We start from the raw sequence: 14,311 nt of genomic DNA, 5'->3' as shown, positions 1-14,311 counted from the left end.
GAATTGAAAATTTTCATGTATATTTATCTCATTACTTGGTTTTACAATGAGTGCACGAACTTGTGTGTGAAAAATTGATACAAAACTTTGAGAGAGTATGACAATGAAATTTATTCTTTTTTCCACACTCGGAGCCAATAGTATTGGCATACGTAGGGCAGTACTAGCGACACTCCTAGAAATGAAATGCACCACTGGCATTGGAATTCTGAAGGATAGCAAGATTCCACAAGTATTGACATTCTGTAAGTTACTGCCAACCCTTTTTGTGTGCTTGGTTGCGGCGATTATACCTACATTTTTTTCAGCATTTAGATGTGTTTTTCCCCAAAAAAAAATCATGCAAATACCGAGATGAGCATGAAAAACCACTTGATATGGCATAGTCTCTCGCTCTAATAAGAAGTGGAATCATAAATCAAAGTCTGTGCCAGAAATATTTTCTCTAAGCACAATTCTACTACCACAATACTTCAACTTAGTACTACATCAATCCTCAAAAACAACTTTTCTACAAAAACTTGTGAAACTTGCAAAAGAGAAAAAGTAGAGGTAAGTTTTTTGTCACACATGTGCACACTTCAATATCAAAAAATCAAAAAACAATTCCATGTTGTGTGTGTCCAATGCAGTAGACTTGTAGACTTGTAGACTTGTAGGCCATTGTTTCCCTATTGTGAACATAGTAAGCAAACATTGTGTAAACTGCAAATATAGGCTTTGGCCGCTTATGAATAGACAAAAGAGAACCTACTAGAGAATGAATCATGGCATTGATAATGTGTCACAACCAAATTGTAAAAAAGGATCTGGTTATCATGTTAGATAAGTATAGTCGGAAGTACTTAGCAATGATGTTTAATGCGCTCAAGGGATAAATATACTTTGGGGGACCACTCCATTAGTGATATGTCACCCCTAGTGTGGACATACAGATAGTCTAAAAAATAGCAAGACCAAAAACTATGACAGTGAGTTCTCTAAAATCTCACGTGGAAGACTCATTTAGTCGATTGTATCTATCTGTACCGAGACCAATGGGATCCCCGGATTCTTGGGTTCCTATGTTGACACATAGAGGAAGTGAAATTTCAAACATGATTTATAGCACAAGGGTCTCAGATATCCGGACTGAAATCTGAGATATAAGGCTAAAAGGAAGAGTGCATGATCGACCCCTTCCAGAGCACCTCTCAGTGGATACGAGACAAGGGATATAATGGTAAGAGAACACGGAATGATAAGGATGGTTGCAAAAAATCTAAAAATTCAACCTTCTCAAGTGGTTAAATGTGCATTGAAGAAGAACATTGGATCAAGAGATCCATATGCGCATGTTTCTATTTTTAATCAAGTCTTAAGAGCAGAACAAGTAGCAGATTACCACACAAAATACGAGGGATTTTGGTTAACATTGGAGATAATGGCATTGACTTGGTTACAACCATTAAATAACAAATATATCTTGAACATTGATCAACTTTTACAAGAGTTTGCTGAGGAATTCTCTAAGAGAGGAATTCAACACAACACCATTTCTTAGATTTATACTTTCAGGCAAAAATAAAATGAAAAGGTGAAGGAAGCTCACTTTGTTTCAAGCAATACATCAAAAGATTTCTGGTGAGAGAGTTGCCACATGATGATGGATTATAAGTTCTCTTTATTGAGGGCTTGAAAAAAAAAACTCTCGAAAAGGACTTGCACTTTAAAGTATGCATTACATTTGAGCAAGTCAAAGCATTGTACGGAGTTGATAGTTGCAAAACATACAGCGAGGTTACCGAGGATCCAGAGACCACTAATACCCAAGCCTCTTCTACCATTAGTGACTCTACTACAAAATGGAGTGCTCTTACTTCAATCACACAAAACATAGACCAGCTGATTGAAGAAGTGGTCTTCCGCAGAATGAACCAGATCTACTGGCAAAATCCTAACATGAGGCTACAACAGCTAGTGCAACAACTGCCACCACCTTTCCCTTACTAATTTCTAATGGATAAAACACAATAGCTCATGCTCGTGGAAGTGGAGGATTGTGTCCGCCCGAGACAAAGTAACACGAAAACCATTGAAGTTGACAAGTTTTTATGTGAAGAACAAAAAGCCACTGACAATGTTAAAAATGGAACGCAAAAGTGAATATCAAAAATTTAAAAGAACATTGAAGGAGGTTTGAACTACAGAAATGAAAAATGACGGGGACTCTAACTCAAAAAAATTCAACGCATTTTCTCATTACAAAAAGTACACAATTCACGATGCACGTATTATGGTGAAGCAACCAACGTGAGAGCCTAAGGAACCAGGAATATTGTATGATGGACCTGAAAATGCAAAGAAGGTTGATTTGGTAAAACCAGGGAAGACCAAGATGAGCATACATAGCCACAAATCTTATTGAGAAAGAGAAACAAATGTTGATAGCCACCCTCAACAATAAAGATGTGTTTGAGAAAGAGAAACAAATGTTGATAGCCACCATCAACAATATAAATATGTGTTTGCGTGGTCTTACAAAGATATAAAAGGAGTAGATCCTAGTATTTGCCAACACACAATACTTCTGAAAAGTGATGCAAAATCACACCGACAACATCCATACACTTGCAATGAAACCTTTGCAAAGAAAATTAAGAGGGTGAAAGCATGTTAACCTGTCATGCTTTTTCATGTCCTGGACAATGCTAACTAGCACAATTTTGACATATGCTAACTAGTACAATAACTTGAGCTACATCTCCAAGATCTATGACACATGATATATCAATAGAAAGCACTTGAAACAAGGAATCCAAATGTACAACCTCCGACAAATTTTGATATTATTTGTAAAAAAATTACCGGACGCCCAACTTTTTGAAGATGTGCTAACTTGAAACTGCTAACTAGCACAAAAAGTGCGACATGTTAACATGCTTTCACCCAAGAAGGAGATAGACAAACTGAAAGACGTGAAATTTATCTATGAGTTCAAACACACATAGTGAGTGTCACCAATTGTTGTGGTGTCTAAGAAAAATGATAAATTACAAGTGTGTGTAAATCCCAAACAAGTAAACACTACCACGACCAGAGACAACTATCCGTTACCTATCATTGATCATGTGATTGAAAGAGTTGCTAGAAAGGAAGCCTACAACTTACTAAATGGATTTTAGGCTATAACCAACACGATCAAGATAGAGGATCAACAAAAAACTGCCTTTTGTACAGAATGGGACATATTTTCATATCCGGTAATTCCATTTGGTCTAACCAATGCACCTGCCACATTCCAAAGGCTGATGAGTCATGCCTTAAAGGAATATCTAAGATAATTCTTAGAGATGTATATGGATGACTTGTGTGTGAATTCTCCTCATAGAAATGAGCATGTTGATCACTTAAAGAAAGTCTTTAAGAAATGTAAAATGTATTGTATCTACGTAAACCCTAAAAAGTGTGTTTTCACGGAAAGATAGGGGAAGATTCTGGGATATATTGTTTCCAAAAACAACATCTCCATTGATCTTGAAAAGATCTAAGTGATTGTTGCTCTTCTAAGACCAAGAAAAAGTTAGAGAGGTACAAGCCTTCATGGGCCGTTGTGGAGATTATTGCAGACTCATTTACATATAGACAATCATTGTGAAACCTCTCTATGCACTCATCACTAAGTTCAAATGAAATGAGAAGTGTGAGAACACATTTCAACAATTGAAGTAGAGACTTACTTTTGCTTCAATTTTGAAAGCTTTGGACTGAAACAAGATTTTCCATGTCCATGGAAATGCATTGGCTTATGCTATTGGATGTATCTTGGCTCAACTTGTACAAGAAAACATGGATTTTTTAATCTATTACTCCAGTAGATAGTTCAACAACGCAGAATGAAATTATATGACCACAGAAAGAGAAGGATTAGGGATGATCTATTATGTCAAAAAATTTAGACATTACTTTCTAGAAAACAAAATTCGTGTTCGTTGTGGACCATCGAGCATTGTTATACCTAGTGAGAACAAACCATGTAATACGGGTTGAATTGCTAGATTGTTCCTAATATTACTCGAGGTGGACTTCACAATAGTGGTCAAAAAAGGAACTATACACTAGAGAGTAGACCATTTTTTGCAAATGCTATATAGGGAAGCTCCTTCAAGAGTTGAGGATGACTTGCGTGACTCATATCTTTTCAACCTTCAGATGGTACCAAGGTGGAGCGAGTAGGTTATATCTTTTCTCAACATTGATTCACTAAAAATTGAGAAACAAATATTTATTTTTTAGCAATTCCACAATTTAGTGTTGATTGTAGGATAGTTATATAAGCAAGGACATGATGAAATACTTAGGTTATACATTGAGCCATGTGAAAAAAAGATATATCTACAACAAGATCATGTACAAATTATGGGCATTCATAATGCAAAAATAAAAACATATCAGAGACGGATGCTACTTGGAGTGTATTGGCCTAACATGCAAAAAGGTGTATACAAATATGTTAGCTCTCATGATGTTTGTGCAGTGAACACAACAATCGAGCATGCTACACTGTTCAAGATAGCAATAGAACCCAAGTAGGAAAAGTACATTGTTGAGTACTTTGAGCAAGGTAGATTCCCAAAAAACTAGGCAGAGCCAGAATACAATCAATACAAAACAAAGCTAAAAACTATTCTATTATTAAAAATTAACTTTAGCGGAATGGAGTGAATGACAACTAAAGAATTTGCATTGCAGAACATGAACATATGCCCATTCTTTAGCAAGCTCATGCTTGTCCAGCAGGAGGACCCTTTTTGGAAGAGAAAACCACAAAAGCGATTCTCCTAGTAGGAATTTTTTGGCTTACTCTATTCATGGATGTTGAATATTACATGAAACGATGTGATGCATGCAAACTCACTAAAGTACATATGCAACAAGATGACATGCTGTTGAAACCAATAATGGGGACACATGCTTTTTCCAAATGGGGAATAGAATTTGTAGGGCCTATCTCACCACCGACATATAGAACGCATGCTCAATATATCATATTGGCAACAAATTACCTGACCAAGTGGGTTGATGTTACCATATACATGTGGTAGTGATGTGTGTGAACACACTAGGACCGCCGGGGCATTTTTTCCCTCTTTAGGAGGTTTTTTCCCCCGTGCATTGTATATACGCCCATCACTCTAGGGCTATCTATCTTTCCATTGCACACTAAGGAATACACTCTCTATTGTGTACCTTGAGCTTCCTTCGTCTTCTCCAAGCTGTGTGTGTTTCTCTGCAACCCTAATTCCAACAATTGGTATCAGAGCAGGTCACGTCCTCTCGGGCTTAGTCGCCAGCTGCTCCAGCACACGCCTGCTCACTTTCTCCGATTTCAGTGAGCTTTGGCAAGCGTTCGCAGGTCGACAAATATTTTGGGAGAACTCGAAGAGCTCGGTTTGCTCAGAATTTTGATTTGGGCTCATTTCGGCCTCCGTTTCCACTACGGGCAGTACTGCACAGGTTATTTCGTCATTTTGTGCAGATTTTCTGTCAGTGCCGTTTTCTGCATAACAGGTGCCTTATAGTCTTCTACGGTTTGTGCTATATAGCACAAGTTGTTCCCGCTCCATTTCTCCTATTTTCGGGCAGTTTTCACATCAGGTGCAGCATTTACCATGGCTGACAACAACAACACAGATGTGTTCAAGATGTTTGCTGCTGAGGACAGGTTGGATGGGGACAACTACCCTATGTGGGCTTATATGATGCAACACGTTCTTGTGTCAAAAGGTGTCTGGAACATTGTGCAGGGCATTGATGTACGTCCTGGTTCTGAAGATGTAGGCGATATTGAGGATGTTGCAGGTCTTGCTGCAAGGATTGCAGCTGTTAGAGTTGTTTTGCCTACAGCAGAACAAGCTCGTTGGGATGTTAAGGATGCGCAGGCTCATGCATTGATTGCGTTGTCTGTGAAGCGCACCATTATTCCTCACATCCGTTCAGCAAAATCTGCAAAACAGGCTTGGGATATTCTAGCAAGTCTTTATGCAAGCCGCAATGAGGCTAAAATTGCTTTGCTGCGTAAAGAGCTAGAGTCGAAGATTATGCATGAGGAAGATGATATGGACACTTTCCTTGCTAGTGTCAAGGATATCAATGAGCAACTCATTTCTGCAGGTGAAGTCATTTCTGACAGTTCCCTTGTGCAGACTGTTCTTGATGCCTTACCAGATTCCTACCAGACTTTTGCTAGTACTTGGAGACTGATGACCCAAGGAAATCCTGAAGTTGTCAAGTTTGATGCATTATGCACATTGCTGTTGCAAGAGTCACTTTCTAGAAAAAACAGGACTAGGCAGCGTGCAATTGAACAGGCTTTTATTGCTTCTCAAAGAAAGGGTGGTAACAGTAATACAGCCACTTCTTATGGTTCTGCTGCGAGTGGCAAAAATTCTGTTCCTAATGCTTCTGGTGGCAGCACTTCGTCTGGCAATTCTGGTGATAAGGGCAAAAAGAAGATGCGTTGCCATTATTGTAAAGCCAATGATCACTTGATCAAGTCGTGTCCTAAGTTGAAGGCCAAAGAGGCTAAGAAGAAAGAGGGTGGTTCCACTGCAAATGCTGGTTCCACTACAAATGCAGCCATTGTTGAGTCTTCTGTGAAAGGAGATTGTGATGTTGATGTTGATGCAGAATGGGCTTTTAGCGCAGAGTGCACTTACAATCCTGCTGTCCATGATGCATGCTTGTCAGTTGCTGCAGATTCACATGTGTGGTATTTCGACAGTGGTGCTACAAAGCACATTACCTCACATCGTGAATTGTTTACCTCTCTTGAGTCTGTCCCTCATGGGAATTCAGTCACTTGTGCCAACAACGCCTCTTATCCAGTTCAGGGAGTTGGAAAGATTGTGCTCACTGCTGCTAATGGCAGTTCCTTCACACTTGTTGATGCACTTTATGTACCTGGGATCAAGAAGAATCTCTTGTCTGTATCCGCACTTGCTAGACTTGGACTTGTAGTCAAATTTGTGGATGACAGATGTACAGTTCATGATCTCAGTTTTGGTGATGAAATTGTTGCATCTGGGCTTTTGTGCCGTGGGCTGTATAAGCTCACTTTGTATGACAAGTGTGGACAAAATTTTGCAAATGCTGTTGTAGATTCAAGGGCTATTTCAGATGCAAAACTTTGGCATGCACGTTTTGGTCATCTGAATTTTGCCAGTTTGCTGCGTTTGCAGAAATCTGATATGGTTGCTTCTTTGCCGCCTCTTGAAGCACCTATCAAACATGTTTGTGAAGGCTGTATTCTGGGTAAAATGCAGCGTTCTAAGTTTCCAAAGGATGGTTCAGTTAGGGCCACATGCAGGTTGCAGCTTGTGCATAGTGATGTTTGTGGGCCCATGCAAACTCCGTCTTTGGGCAATTACCTGTACTTCGTGACTTTCATTGATGATTACTCCAGGCATGCATGGGTATTTCCGCTTAAAGCGAAGTCCGAAGTTTTTATGTGCTTCAAACAATTTTTGGCTATGGCTGAAAATGTCTCAAAATGTACTATGGGCACCCTCCGTTCCGATCGAGGGGGGGAGTATATGTCTCATGAATTTAATGCATTTCTGGCTAGTCGTGGGATAAAACACCAATGTACAGTGCCTTATACACCTCAGCAAAATGGTGTTGCTGAGAGGAAAAACAGGTCACTAACGGAAATGGCACGATGTATGGTCAAAAGTCAAGCTTTGCCGCATTCTTTTTGGCTTGAGGCCATCATGTGTGCCACTTATGTACTTAACAGGTGTCCTACGAAAGCTTTGCAGTCTATTACTCCATATGAAGCATGGCATGATAGAAAACCTTCTATTGAGCACATGCGTGTTTTTGGCTGTTTGGCATATGCTTTGGTGCCACAAGTGCAGCGCAGAAAATTGGATGATAAGGCTGTCAAATGTATTTTTGTTGGTTATAGTGTTGAAAGCAAAGGTTACAGGTTGTATCATCCGCAAACAAAACGTATTTTGGTTTCACGGGATGTAGTGTTTGTGGAAGATTCTGTTCAACCCTTGCTGTCATGTACTAGAGACAGTAATGTAAGCTCACAGGACATTTATGACACTTTGTTGCCTCTTTTCAGTGGTGGAAATACGAATGTAAGTTCCAATGAGGCAAATGTACAGCCTATGGGGGTTTCTGAAAATGTTTTAGAACAGCCTATTACTGATGCAGATGTACATGATGTACTTGATGAGGAAAGGGCTGAAAATGAGCAGGCTAGAGGTATGCCAAAATGGCTGGTGCACACTTTGCGTGACAGTAAATTGGATGCACCTTTATCTAGTCGTACTCGTTCAGGCTCTCGCCATGTATCTTATGCATCAGATTGTTATGCTTTGGCTGTGTCTAGTTTACATGATGTTGAGGAGCCTCTGTCTTTTGATGAAGCACAGAATTCAGAAAATTGGATTGCTGCCATGAAATCAGAATATGATGCACTTATAGAGAATGACACATGGACTTTATGTGATTTGCCTCCTGGCAAAAAGGCCATTGGTACCAAGTGGGTTTACAAGTTGAAACGCAAGCCGGATGGTGAGATCGATCGCCATAAGGCTCGACTTGTTGCAAAGGGTTATGCACAACAAAAAGGCATAGATTATGAAGAGACTTTTGCTCCCACTTGTCGTATGACTACTGTGCGTTTTCTATGTGCATTGGCAGCTCATTTTGGTTGGGATGTACATCAATCAGACATTGTTACTGCTTTCTTGAATGGTGACATATTTGAGGAAGTTTATGTAACGCAGCCTCGCGGTTTTGTCATAAAAGGACAAGAGGACAAAGTGTGCAAATGTAAGAAGGCTTTGTATGGGTTGAAGCAATCTCCTCGTGCTTGGTATGAGAAAGCTGACACTCATTTGGTTAAACGAGGCTTTCGTAACAGTCCAACAGAAAGCACATTGTATGTAAAGCGTGAGGATGATGTATTTCTCATTGTGGTTCTTTATGTTGATGATTTGCTGATCACTGGACCAAATGAGAGACATATTGCTGAATTTAAGGCTGATTTGAATGCTACTTTCAAGATGAAAGATTTGGGGCTGTTGCATCATTACTTGGGTATACAGTTTAAGCAGTGTGATGGTGGTATTGCCTTGTGTCAGAAAAGTTACATAGAGACATTGCTATGTAAGTTTGGACTTGAGGATTGCAAACCTATTGCCACTCCCATGGAAACAGGTTTGAAGTTGAGTCTACTTGATGCTGGCGATCCTGCTGATGTCACTCTTTACCAAACTGCTGTTGGCTGCCTCATTTATGTATGCAACACGAGGCCAGATATTCAGTTTGCAGTCTCGCAGGTCAGCAGATTTATGCATAGCCCAGGGTCTAAGCATTGGCAGGCTGTCAAGAGGATTTTCCGCTACCTTAGTGGCACTTTACATCTTGGCTTGTTTTATCCCAAGGGGGGATCATTGCCGCCAGACTTACATGCTTTTTCGGACTCAGATTGGGCTGGTTGTTTTGACACGCGAGTGTCCACAAGTGGTTTTTGTTTCATGCTTGGCAGTTCATGTATATCATGGTTGAGCAAGAAGCAACCTACTGTGGCCACTTCGAGTTGTGAGGCTGAGTACAGGGCAGTCTTCACAGCTACGGTTGAGTGTGTATGGCTCAGACGCCTTATGGCTGACTTGGGTGTTGGACAGGACACTGCCAACACTATCTACACTGACAGTCAGAGCGCATTGGCAGTTGCGAGGAACCCAGTTTTTCATGCTCGCACAAAGCACATTGAGGTGCATTACCACTATGTCAGGGAGAGGCTCTCAGCAGGAGAGATCAGCTTGGCTTATGTGCCAACACAGGACAACCTTGCAGATCTTTTCACAAAGGCATTGTCTCGTGAGAAGCTTGAAGCTTTCCGCAAAGCTTTGGGCTTACTCCCCTTTGTGGACTGATCCTGTCCTCAGGGCATGGCACTTCCCTTTACTCATGTGCCAGCTCTCGTTCACCGCATCACTCCAGGGGGGATTTGTTACCATATACATGTGGTAGTGATGTGTGTGAACACACTAGGACCGCCGGGGCATTTTTTCCCTCTTTAGGAGGTTTTTTCCCCCGTGCATTGTATATACGCCCATCACTCTAGGGCTATCTATCTTTCCATTGCACACTAAGGAATACACTCTCTATTGTGTACCTTGAGCTTCCTTCGTCTTCTCCAAGCTGTGTGTGTTTCTCTGCAACCCTAATTCCAACAGTTGAGGCAAAGGAAACACAAAACGAAGATGCTAGAACCACATCACAATTATTGTATGAGAACATTTTTACGCGATATGTCTGTCCTTTTGAGATTGTGAGTGATCGAGGCACTCATTTTCTCAATGACATAATTGATGCATGAATTTATGATACTTATTTCTATAATCAACTCCATCTCACCCTCAAGCCAATGGACAAACCGAGATCACCAACAAATATTGTGCACAATGCTAACTAAGATTGTCAGTGAATCTAGATTGGATTGGGAACTAAAGCTATAATCATCCATTTGGGCAAATCGGGTAGTATACAAAATGCCACAAAATAAAAATCCTTTCAACTTAGTTTTTGAAATAAATGCAATACTGCGAGTAGAATTATTGATTCCTACACTACATGTAGCTCAAAACTTAGAATGGAGTGGACGTGAGTTATCTGATAGATTGGATTAACTAGGGCAATTGGATTAGACCAAACTATAGGTAGTTATAGCTATGTATGCTAAAAATAACAAATGAAACAATTCCACAACCAGCATGTGAAAAACCTCCTCCTATTGCAATAGTACAGGTTGGGCAAAATTCACTTGGCACTATAGAAAAAGCACGTGTGGATACCGGAGCATGTGTCAATGTTATGCAGTATTCAACCTACTTGAAACTATCAAAATCAATAATTAAAACGGCCCTAGTTTGAACTCAAAGTGGCCAATAGGGAAACCATGGTTAGTTTGGGACATGCCAATGTCCTCATGAGCATTGATAGAAACCAATGCCCTCATCGGTTTCACATTATGGTTGGCATAGATCTCAATGAGCACATCATCTTGGGAATATTGTGGATGCAAACTTAGAAAGATGTTCTAGATTGGCAAGATGACGTGCTTCATTATCATGTCAAAGATCAATCTTTGTTGAGCTATATAGTATCTCTATATATAGCTCAATAGTGTTATGCCATTCACAAAAATAGATTACATATGGGATGAATAGAAGGATTCAGTTGACTATGGAACCAAGGATTCTTTGCTGCCTTTTACACCATAACTACTTGCTAGTAATCCAACATGCTGATTTACGAAAGTATGGATCTAGGAATCAATCATGACATCAAAACCAAAATAGATATGCATCCCAAAGACACTACTTACTGCATCATCCTCTACATCACCACCAACCCATTTTCCTAATGTCAAAACCAACAAAGCTAAAAACATCTGCCACCAAAATTTCAAAAGACCGATACCAGCTTCAACAAACTTAGCAAATCGCAAATAGATACCCAAATCCAAATTGGATCTACCACAACAAGCCAAAACGTCCAAATAGGCATGGAGAATGAAACCAACGAACAACCTAATCTTGTTGCAAACTTCAGGAACAAACTTCAAATGGATCCATAAAGTAAAAAACAATCATCTCTTCGCCATACAATGGCCAATCACAACACTAACAATTAAAGAAAGGGCATTCGTGCTTCAACAACTTCTAGTTGGCAAACGAGCAAAGGAAAAAACTCATCGCTATGGTCATCGCTACCCACCTCTTGCACCACATTGTGGTACCCAATGTATCTATTCTCTAGGAATAGTAGGGCCACCTTACATGGCAATGCATAGACAACTTGTTTTTGCCCATGCACACCACACAAACCTTCCGTAGAGCGACTCAAAAGGGGGAGGGGGGAGTGACAATAGTGGCCACAGTAGCCAATGCAGCAAATTCGAAGATAATAGGCTAGAAGATGATGAGAGAATACATGTACAATGTATAAAATGTGTTTGATGCTTAAATTTTTTTATTATGTAAGAAGCTTTTAGCATATTTTTACTCTCATTTGGCAAAATATTGAGCCATATCAAGAAATTTTGATGGAAGAGATACTGAGAGTGAGAGTATGTACATACAAGTGCGTGGCATAATTTTGGTAAATTTTTTGACGAGGTAGTAATAATTTTAAGTAATTCTTTTTCTTTTTATTCGAACAATGATCAAAATCAAAGCTAGTAATTTTGGCTTTGAGATCTAAAAGCAAGCCAGCATTTCTTTTGGGACAAGAATGATAGCCATGTCCTTACTCCCCGCACTTGAAGCATTTTGTGGTCCTTAACAAAGAGCTTCTAGCTCTTCAGGACAGAGTTTATTTTTACCTTTGTAAACTCCCTTCTCCTTGGACCGATTGTTGTTGTTGTTGAAATTGTCTTGGGAAGAAATTTGGGCATTTTTTTTCCCCTTTGCATCATTTTTGTCTTTGGTTTCCATGGGCTTGGCATTACTTTTAGCCCCTTGTTGGAAATTGATGTGTGAAGAAACCATAGAGTGGTGGACTACTTCAGTGATAGAGCTAGGCCATTGAGAGTTGACATACTTGGCCATTTGTTCAGGTAATCCTGCAGAAAAAGTTGCTTTTTCTCGGTGAAGTCTACCTTTTGAAAGACGATAGCCTTGAGATATAAATCCAAAAATTGGTCCACATATTTGTGGATAGACTTGTTGGAGAGCATCTTCAACCTCTGCCATTTGGTAAGATCTGTATCCTTTGCATCGCTTGCAAGGAATTGCTTCATGATGGAAACTCGTAGAGTTCTCCATGTCTTTGGGGCCTCACAATTGCCACAAAGACTAGCCTACCATTAACGAGAATATTTTTGGAAGTGCATAGCTACATGTCGTAGCTTGGAGGACTTCATGAATCCCTCATCTCCAAAGGCCACATCAAATTGTTGGATGAAGACCAAAAGCTAAACTTGTTGAGAGCCTTCCTTAGGCTAGTCTTTACATTAGATACTCGAGAGCAGTTTAGTTTCATTTTGTGGGAGCCCGAGGCCACGGAAGGTGGATTTTACATTGGGATAAGTCCTTAGCATTCCAAAGAGAGAGTTCCACAAGGAAATCATTGATAGCATAAGAAGAAAGCAAAAAGCTTTAATGGAGTCTATCCAATCAAAGGTTGAAGAGAGTGCTTCAAAGACACATGTGATATAAGTACAACAAAGGGATGGAGATGAGAATGTTGTAAGATTCTACTAGTCTTTGGGCGGCAAAAGTAAGCATATTAAATTTGAAGATGAATATGAAGAGGAAGCCACTCATAAGAGCCACTATTCTAAGAACCATTGGGCAAGGGCTACACCAGAAACCTTGGTTAAAGTGGGATATCTTGAGGAGCCTTATGTGGCCTTGATAGACCATGGTTTGGAGATTAACCTCATGTCCAAGAGTCTCTATATGAAGGGAAAGTGGCCAATTCATACTAACCACGAGTGGATGATTAGGGCTGCAAACAACTCATCTGGGGATCTCTACGGTTCTTGTCCAATAGCTAATGTAGCCATAGGGGATGTGAAATGATAGCAAACTTTATTTAGTTAACAGATGTCAAGATATCCTCTAATCCTTGGACAACAATATATCACCACACTACGAATGGAGACAAAAGTACTGGATGATGGATCTTCTTATGCGAGGGCCAAAAGCAAAAAACAAAAAAGAGTTTTCCAATTCTTGATAGTTTGCATTGACCATGAGAGAAATCGTGACAGCTTAAGGGACCATTCTCTACGAAAACCAAGCAAGGAGTTTTGAGATAAAAGGGAGATGAGGGGTTTTCGCTGAGTATCATTGTAAAGCGAGAGTGCAGTGGTACATTAAGAAAAAAGGTTCTCGCTTGATCCAAAGGGATATGAAACTTTTTCTACAAGTGTCCTAGTAGCAAAGGATGGATTAGTATATTTTACAATGCTTCAAGATTTAAAGAAAGGACAAAAATAGTATGTAAATAGTGTATAGAGAAAATAATAAAACCATGATTTGCTAGATGAGGATGAGTACACTTCAAGTTTTTTTGAAGAGGTTTCTTTTGTGGATACTATGGGTGATCCCAACTCTATTGCAGGTTCTAGTTCTCAACATGGAAATGACACTTTGAAAATATCCAAGTGTTTACCGTGCTGTTTTATCGCGTTTTGTAGAGAGAAGGTGCAAAGTCGGGTAGAGAAAGAAGAGAGAGGAGGGCGGGGGTTTTTTTTTGTGTTTAAATTATTACTGCAATTGTTTCTGTGTTTATTATC

The sequence above is a fragment of the Adiantum capillus-veneris genome, chromosome 26 (assembly GCF_014529385.1).
Source record: "Adiantum capillus-veneris isolate H3 chromosome 26, ASM1452938v2, whole genome shotgun sequence".
NCBI lineage: Eukaryota > Viridiplantae > Streptophyta > Polypodiopsida > Polypodiales > Pteridaceae > Adiantum > Adiantum capillus-veneris.
Note: the sequence above shows the minus strand (reverse complement) of the source record.